Here is a 9,980-nt window from a genome sequence, read left to right as displayed (position 1 = left end):
CTCCTTTCTCAGTCAAACTTTTCAATCTCTTTGACCATTTCATAACTCCTTTGGTGTTAGAAGTACTAATGTAATCTATCGGATCCAAGACTTTCAAGGGACTTGTGATCTATACTGTTACTGTGTACTGTGGATTAGGTCCCAAACTTTGATTGGTAGTCAGGAAAGGACCTAGCCTCACTAGGAATCAAATTTTTGGATGCTAGATGGAGATCTAGCTCCAAGAGCATCTCTGAGGTTAAAGGTTACTTGGATTGGGACTGCATTTCCCCCACCCACCCCCCACCCTCCACCCCCCACCCTTTGGTAATGCTGACTCTTAGGAGACCAGAGGAGGTTCTTATACTGGTGTGGTGAAGCTTGAAAAGAACATCTCAGTTTTATGTTCATATAGGTTTATTGTGGTCAGGAATATCCTCAGGGTCATGCATAGGCACTCAGATGCCAAATGTTTCCCCCAGTGGTCTTCTCTTGGGAGGCATTCTGTAAGTTTACTCAGATTGCACACCAGGTGGCATCAGAGGCAAGCAAGTTTTCAAAGGTGAAGTGCTGAATGTCAGGTAGGGATGCCATCAGGTCTATCCCTGGTACATCTCCACCCTGTCTCGGTACTAGAACTGGGAGGGACGAGTAAAGCACCTGCGTTGGTAAGGGACATGTTAAGTCTGACCAGGAAAGAAAAGCTTTGCTTTAAAATCTGTCTACACCCCCGTCTAGAGGAGGGAGGGACGCCTCCTATAGAAAGATGGCACTGGTCACTTTTTTTCTCTCTTACAGATGAGAGCTAACAATTCCAGCCTCATTTCTTTGAACTGTATACTGAAAAACTGGGATAGGTTAGATCCCCAGGGCCTAAAGAAGACACACCTAGTCTTCCTATGTGATGTTTCATTGCCTCAGTATCCACTGGAGGATGGTGAATGGTGGCCAGTTAGAGGATCTCTTAAGTATAATACTGTTTTACAACTAGACCGTTTCTATAAGGAACAAGGGAAAAGTGATCTTAAAGGATAGATTTCTCACTCAGTAGGCTCCACATATCTGCCTTAAGCTTTTAAATCAGGTGTATTGACCAAATCAGTCTTTAGATACTCTATTCCAACTGGGTCAGATAGTCTATTATTGTAGGGACTATGACAAAAAGAAAGAAAGGCGGAAAACACAAAGGAAAAGGCAGAAGCCTTCACAATGGCTATGAAAAACATTCCTAAACAGAATGAGAAAAATTCCCAGAGAGACCCAGGTGAAAAGGGATGGGCTTGGTATTACTGTGGAAATACGGGGCACCTCAATCAGGATTGCCCTCAGGCATCTAAGCCCCACCCCGGGCACATGTCCAGTCTGAAAAGGATCACACTGGAAGAGAGATTGCCCCCAGAGGCATAGGTCTTCAGGGTCAGACTCTCAAGGCAATCAGGACTGAAGGTGCCCAGGGGCCCCCACACAAGCTCCTGTCCTAATTACACCTGAGGATGCCAGGTACTAATAATTGTGTGTGTGGGGGGGGGGGCGGGGAGGCAGGCAATTCATTGATTTCATTTTAGATACTGGGGAAACTTACTCTGTGCTCACTGAAGCCCCTGGCCCACTTTCTTCCTGATCCACTTCCATAATGGGACTGTGTATGATCCAAAATATATTATTTCAGTTAGTCTTTATCTTGTAACTGGAATTCTGTGCTATTTCTACACAAGTTTCCAATCTTGCCAGAATCTCCTTCATCCCTCTTGGGGAGGGAAATACTGAGCAAGGTCCATGCCCCTGTTTTCATGAATATGGAGCTCTCCCCTTTGCTCCCTTTATTGGAACAAATGTAAATCCTAGAGTATGGGCTGAGGAAAAATCTGTGGGTCGAGCACAAAATGATATTCCTATAGTTGTCAAACTCAAAGACTTGCACTTGTTTCCACTAAGGCCTGCACTTATTTCCACATAAGAAGCAGTATCCCATGAATCCTGAGGTTAAGGAAGGGTTAAATTCTATCATCGAAAATTTAAAGGTGCAGGAACTAGTAATTCCCTTTAACAGTTCATGTAACACTCCTATTTTCAGTATAAAGAAATCAAATGGTAAATGGAGACTAGTCCAAACTTATGAATAATAAATGAGGCTGTAGTTCCTTTACACCCTGTGGTGCCTAATCTTACACTCTATTGTCTGAAATTCTTGAACCTGCCAAATATTTCCCAGTAATTGATTTGAAAGATGTGTTCTATTTTGTGCCTTTTGGCAGAGAAAAATGAATTACTATTTGCCTTTGAAGACTCTATGCAGCCAGCTTCTCAGTTAACCTGGATAGTTTTGCCCCAGGGATTTCCTGACAGTCCTCACTTATTTGAACAAAATTTGTCACGGGATCTACAAAACTTTAATACCTCTTAAGTGGTGGTGTTACAATATGAAGATGATAGTGTCCTCCCTGCTGAGACATAGGAAGCTTGTTCATGAGCCTCAGAACATTTTTTAAAATTTTTGGCAGGCTGTGGTTACAAGGCATCAAGAGAAAAAGCTCAGCTTTGCCAACAATTGGTTAGATATCTGGGCCTAATTATATTAGAAGGGACTAGGGCCATAGGCCGTGAGAGAGTTGTACCTATACTAAATCACGTCCTACCTATGACTTTAAGACAATTGAGAGGATTTGGGGGAATCATAGATTACTGTGGCATTTGGATTCCAGGTTATGGGGAACTTGCTCGTCCTTTATATAAACTAATAGCTGAAATTCAGCAGGCCCAAAGCAACAAACTTGTTTGGTCTCCAGAAACTCATAAGGCTTTTAAGTTTCTTCAGCCTGCTGTCCTGCAAGGTCCAGCTCTGAGCTTGCCCATAGGGTCAGAATTTAATTCGTTTGCCACTGAGAGAAAAGGAGCGGTCTTGGGAGTTTTGACACAACCCTGAGGACGTCACTAGCAACCTATAGCTTATCTAAACAGAGGATTTGGTGTAATTTCACATGGGCTGCCCTACTGCCTATGATTATTTGGGGAAGTGGCTTTCTTAGCACCCGAAGCTTTAAAATAATTAATGCATGAAACCTTAATGGACTGACTTCTCATGATGTGAGTGGAATCTTAAATTCTAAGGTTAATATTTGGATGACAGACAGTAGGATTCTTAAATATCAGTCATCGTTGTTAGAGGGACCTGTAAATAACTTTAAAGTTTGTGGAAATTTAAATCCCGACACTCTCCTTCCTGAGAAGGAAAATGAAACACCTGATCACGATTGCTCCCAATTCCTATCTTTAAACTATGCAGCTTAGGAGGATCTAATGGATACCCCACTAGACAACCCTGATATAAAATATTTACAGATGGCAGTTCTTTTGTTCGGGATGGAAAGCGTAAATCAGGTTACACCATGGTGACTGCTGAACAGGTTTTGGAAGCAAAATCTCTCCTCCAGGGAACCAGTGCTCAGTTAGTGGAGCTTGTGGCTCGGACTATAACTCTAGAGTTAAACAAGGTACAGCAAGGAAATATCTACACGGATTCTAAGTATCCTTATTTGACTTTGCATGCTCATGCTGCAATATGGAAAGAAAGACAGTTTAAAACAGCAACAGAAGCTATAAGGTATTGCAGAGAGATCGAGAGACTTTTAACTGCTATATATTGTCCAAAAGAATTAGCTGTTATGCACTGAAAACGTTACAGCAGGGATGGGAATAAAGTCACCAAAGGCAATCAGTTGGCTGCCTGTCAAGCCAGAAAAACAACACTTTAGAAAACCCCTTCACTACAGACACCTTAGATCTGGACAGATCCTGTGGAACAGGAAAAACCACAGTATACTGAAGAAAAATTAGAAATATATGAGAAAATAGAAGCAAAGTTTACTGATAAAGAATGGTTACAGTCCAAGGATGGATGTTTAATAATTCCTGGAAATGCTCAGTGGAAAATTCTTAAGGGTTTACATCAGAGTTTTCATTTAGGTGCAGAGAGTACTTATCAAATGGCTTCTCATTTGTTTGAAGGAAAAAATGTAATGAAACCTTTAAAGAATATTATCAAAAGGTGTGAAGTTTGTCAGAAAAGTAACCCAAAGATGGAAAAGCTGGAAATATCTGGACAACAATGAAGTGGAAAGTATCCTGGAGAGGTCTGGTAAATTGAATTTACTCATATTCCAAAAGCTAATGGATATTCTTGCTTACAAGTTTGGATAGATACTTTTACTGGATGGATTCAGGCTTTTCCCTGTCATGGTGTATAGTAAGGAGGTTATAAAGATTTTAATCCATGAAATTATCCCAAGTTTGGGCTGCCAAGGAGCTTTCAGAGGGACAATGGCTCCACCTTTAATGCTGCTTTAACTCAGGGAGTATCTAAAGCTCTAGGAATAGAATATCATTTAAACTGTTCCTGGAGACCCCAATCCTCAAGAAAGGTTGAAATGCTAATTACATTATGAAAAGACATCTGCATAAATTAACTCAAGAGTCACAGGACAATTGGATTTAAGTCCTACCCATAGCTTTAATGAGGGCTCGAACTGTCCCCAGAAAGAAGTTACTGTCTCCCTTTGAATGTATTTATGGAAGATCTTTCTAATGCACAGACATTGCAATATACCCTGAAGCCTTGGGATTAACTAGCTATGTAACTCAGCTCTCAGCTTTTCTATAGACATTAACAGAACTCTGGGAGATGACTCAAAACCCAGCCTCTGAGTCAAGCACACCTCTATATGAGCCAGGAATGGAGGTCCCCATGAAAAACATTGGGATCTGGGTGCTTATCCCTCGAGCCCATCTGGAAAGGCACTTATCAGGTTATTCTTTCCTCTCCCACAACTATCAAAGTGCCAGAAGTTGATTCGTGGGTATATCACACTTGAGTTAAGACGTGGCACCCTAACCAGAACTAAGAAACTTCATTTCTGCCTTTGCTTTCTCAGCCCTTACTTTATACTTTTTAGATGGGCCTGATAATCTACATCTACTGACTCAAAAAATCCTAAGTCTGCTGTTTGATCCTCAAGAGTCTTCTCCAACACCACAGTTGAGAAGCATCAATTCTTCAGTGCTCAGCCTTTTTCACAGTCTAAAACTCACATCCATACATGATCACTGGGAAAACCATAGCCTTGACTAGATGGACCTTTTTTGGTAAAGTAATGTCTCTGCTTTTTAATGCTATCTTGATTGGTCATAAATTTCCTTCCAAGGAGTAAACATCTTTTAATTTCATGGCTGCAGTCACCATCTGCAGTGATTTTGGAGTCCCCCAAAATAAAGTCTGACACGTTTCCCCATCTATTTCCCATGAAGTGATGAGATCAGATGCCATGATATTCATTTTCTTAATGTTTAGTTTAAGCCAACTTTTTAACTCTCCTCTTTCACTTTCATCAAGATGCTTTTTAGTTTCTCTTAGCTTTCTGCCATAAGAGTGGTGTCATCTGCATACTTGAGGTTATTGATATTTCTCCTGGCAATATTAATTCTAAGTTGTGTTTCTTCCAGCCCAGTGTTTCTCATGATATACTCTGCATAGAATTTAAATAAGCAGGGTGACAATATACAGCCTTGACGTCATCCTTTTCCTGTTTGGAGCCAGTCTGTTGTTCCATGTCCAGTTCTAACTGTTGCTTCCTGAGCTGCATATAGGTTTCTCAAGAAGGAGGTCAGGTGGTTTGATATACCCACCTCTTTAAGAATTTCACACAGTTTATTATGATGCACACAGTCAAGGGCTTTGGCATAGTCAATAAAGCAGAAATAGATGTTTTTCTGGAACTCTCTTATTTTTTTGATAATGCACGTTAGCCATTGTTAAATTCACATCGTCAGGGTGGCTCAAGTCTCTGCTTGTTTATGGATCAGAAGATCTATCTCTTGTCTGTTTTGGAATACTATCCCTGCCAAGCTATGTTTGCTACTTAAAGATATCCTGAGAAATCTTATCCCCAGAAACCATATTTTGGTGTTGTTTTTCAGAATATCACTCATTTGTAGTCCTGAATAGGTATCTGAGATCTCCCAGGGACTCACAGGTGTATTGAGTGTCCTCTCCTGTTTCCTTCTATGGCTTGACTCGTGATTAGTGAATCAAGGAGTCATGTCCTGGTACCTTGATTACTGTGAGGTTAGAAAGTATTACAGGGTATGGGCCCTTCCATGTGGGCTGTAGATGACCCTTTGGGGACCCATCTTTCAAGACTTTAGTTAGGACTTGAGTCCCTGGAGCATATAGGGATGGCTCCTTAGACTCATTTGCGTCCTGGTTCACACTCCAAAGCATGTATCCTGTTGGAATTGGCCAATGGTCATCGTATAAGACTGGAGGGTCTGAACTTTTGGATCTAGGAAGAGGTCAATGACATAAACAAAACGTTTTATAGCAACTCATAAGGACTAAGACCAACCTGTTCCTTAGGGGCAATACTGGTGTGGAGGAGAGCTATTGGTAAAGCCTCCTTCCATCCCAGGGAGATCTCCTGGGTTATCTTTTTTATTGCTGATTTTAAGAATTGATTGACTCTATTTTTTCCTGAAGATTGAGGCCTCCAGGCAAAAAGGCAATAAGAAGCAATGTCCAATGCTTTCGAGACCCCTTGAGAGACTTTAGAAGTAAATGATGTCCAATTGTCACTTTGTAATGATTTGGCCAGACCGAATCTTGGGATTATTTCATGGAGCAGTTTTGTTTGTTCATTTGCTTTTTCAAATCACCTCCTCAGCTTTCTTAGTCCTGGTGGGAAAGCCTTCAATCCATCCTATGAACGTATCTATCATGACTAATACCCTTCAGAAACTGGCACCTAGGTGAAGTTCATCTGCCTGGATGGGCCCCACGTCATTTGATGGGCTGGGACAGCTGGGATCTTCGAGTTCCTTGGGGATTGTTTAATTGGCAAGTTGGACATAATGAAACCTATTCCTCTGAATGACCTTTCTAGTAATCTTTGGAGGGCCTTTTCTCCTAAATGTGTGTTGGCATGTAAGGAGTTACCCAACTTCCATTGGAGGTTCCCAGGCAGAAAAAGGAGTCCCTTCTTTTGGAACCACCCCATATGATCTTGAAAGTCATCACTCTTAGCTGAAGAGTCTCACCTTCAGTATATGAAGGAGTTTCTGGAAAATTAGTCTGTGGAACTAAGGTGGCAACCCCTATTAGGTCATGGTTCTGTAATGCTACTCTCTTAGCTGCCTTATCAGCTGCTTGGTTCCCTCGTGCCAATTCTCTGTTCCCTTTTTGGTGTCCTTTACAGTGGGAGACTGAAACCACAGTGGGCAGATGGACTGCCTCCAGGAGTCTAAGAATTTTATCACCATATTTGATTGGGGACCCTCGGGTGGTTAAGTGGCCCCTTTCTTTTTAAATAGCTGCATGTTCATGTACGGGTGGTCAAGTGGCCCCTTTCTTTCCAAATAGGTGCATGTTCATGTAGCACTAGAAAGGCATACTTGGAGTCAGTGTAAATGGCTATTCTTTTTCCTTTTGCCAGCTCTAAACCTTAAGTCAGGGCTATGAGCTCACCTAGTTGGGCTGAAGTGCCTCATGGCACAGGCTTAGGCTCTATGGTACAAAACTGGAGACTACTGAATACCTGGCTCTTATGGCAGAGGCTTAGGCTCTATGGTACAAAACTGGAGACTACTGAATACCTGGCTCTTCTTTTTCCATCCAAGACAAAGCTGTTTCCATCAGTGTACCAGATTTCTTCAGGATTGGTCAGAGGATCTTCCAACATTTCCAACTCCAGACCACTGGGGTTTTGTCCAGTGGTCCAAGGTTTCTAGACAAGAGTGAAATGGGAGAGAGCCCTCAGAAGTAGGTAGGAGGGTGGCTGGGTTAAGAACCTCACAAGGGGATATAGTGAAGGCTGGATTTTCCATCAGCATTGCTTGATATCTGAGTATTCTTTGATCAGACATCTCTAAATGGCCTCTCCCAATTAGGAGTTGTTTTCCTTGGTGGCTGGTAAAAATAGTTTGCCCCCAAAGGAGAGTTTTAAAGTATCTTTTATCATGATTGCTATAGCTGCAAGATTTTGAAGGCAGGGGAGCCAGCCTCGGGTGGTTAGATCGAGACTCTTGTATAAAGAAGCTATAGGCTTGGGCTCAGATCCCAACCTTTGAGTTGGGATCCCAACCTCTCTTTCATGGACATAAAATTGAAATGCTTTTTCTGGGTTTGGCAACCTCAAGGCAGGTGCCTAAGTTAAGGCTGGTTTTGGTGTAGCCTCTGCCCTCTTTTGAGGAGTTGCCTACATTAATGGGATTGAATCGTCCTGTCCCTTTAAACTTTCATATAAGGACTGGGCAATCAGACTACGGTTGGGTATCCATATTCTACAATACCCAGTTAGCCCCAGGAAATTCACAGTTATTTTCGAGTCATGAGGGATGACAACTGGAGGATTCCTTGTACCTGATCAAAGGACAGCTTCCTGGACCCATGTGTAATCTGAAATCCCAAGTAAGTGACCTTTGTCTCGACAATCTGTGACTTAGCCTGGGAGATTTAATATCTCCTTTCTGCCAAGAAATTTAGAACCTGAATTGCTTGTTTTTTGGCAGTTTTCTCATCTGGAGAGCAGATGAGTAGGTCATCTACATATTGTAATATTTTCCATTAGGTCCCAGGTCAAGATTTAGAAGATCCCAGCTAAGGGCCTATCTAAATAAGTGGGGGCTATCTCTGAACCCTTGAGGTAACACCGTCCAAGCCACCTGTTGGTGGTTTTCTCCTGGGACCTCCTATTTAAAGGCAAAAAGATATTGGGATTTTTTAGCCAATTATATTTTAAAAATGTATCTTTGAGGTCCAAGGCTGTAAACCACTTGGTGGGATTTCTCCCCAGATTACATAGGGATTGGGTACTGTGGGATGGAGGGGAATTACAGCTTCATTTATGATCTGGAGATCTTAAACAATTTTCCAGGTTCTATCTTTTTACTTTACTGAGAGTATCGGGGTCTTACATGCAAACTGGTGGGGACCAATAGCTCACCATCAAGGAATTTATTTATTAAAGGCTGTAGTCCCTCCCGAGCCTCTCTTTTGAGGTTTCTGGTGAGGAAACTGAGTGGGATCTCAGAGGAAAATGATGACGACCGGTTCAGCTTGGTGGGCTTGTCCAAAACCTGGGTATTAATTTTGTCTTCCCATAGTGTTTGGTCCCACTCTGTTGGAAGGTGTCATGAATTATTCAGTAGTAACCAGGAGCTGTAGGGCTCTAGGGGCTGAAAAACTTCCCATCACAAGAGTGGTGCCCAATTTAGTGAGTATGTCTCTTTCCAATAAGGGAGTAGGACACTTAGGGACCACCAAAAACTGGTGGGAAAATATTTGTCCATCTCAGCAACAAAGAAGTGCTTGGGTGAATCTTTTAATAGTTGTTTTATCCTGTAGCACCCAAAATCGTACAGGTTTGGGAAGAGAAGGCTCCAAAGAAGGAGATCAAGACAGAGTAGGTAGCCCCTGTGTCAAAATAATTTCTCAGATCTACCTGCCACCTCCAGTTGCATTCTTGACTCAAGCCCCATGATGGTCATCTGTGACAGGTGGGCTGACTGGAGTGGGCCTCTTCAGTCCTCTTGGACCATCGTGAGGGGTGGCTTGGGGCTTGACCAATTAAGCTCTTAGGTCCTCAGGGCAGAGTGCCACACAGTGTCCCAGTTGATGGCATATGAGGCAAACCATTCTAGGAGACTTGTCATTGTTTAGATACTCTTTGGCCCAATGCCCTGACTATCTACAGATCAGGCTTTTGTCACATGCCTTGTCCTTCAAGAACTCAGGGTTTACCATAGGTCTTCTCTGGAAGGCAGCCAGCACTTGGACATGCCTTGTCTCTTTCGTTTTCTATTTCTCCTGGGCCTTGACCTCCTTCTCCTGTTCTCTGTTATAAAAGATACTGGCAGCTATCTGGACCATCTCATCTAAAGAGGAAGCAGGGTCCTGTTGCTGTAGTTGTTGTAATTTAATTCTGATATCTGAGGCACATTAGGGCAGGAATTTG

The sequence above is a fragment of the Capra hircus genome, unplaced genomic scaffold (genome assembly GCF_001704415.2).
Source record: "Capra hircus breed San Clemente unplaced genomic scaffold, ASM170441v1, whole genome shotgun sequence".
Taxonomy (NCBI): Eukaryota; Metazoa; Chordata; class Mammalia; order Artiodactyla; family Bovidae; genus Capra; species Capra hircus.
This window is presented reverse-complemented; position numbering follows the sequence as displayed.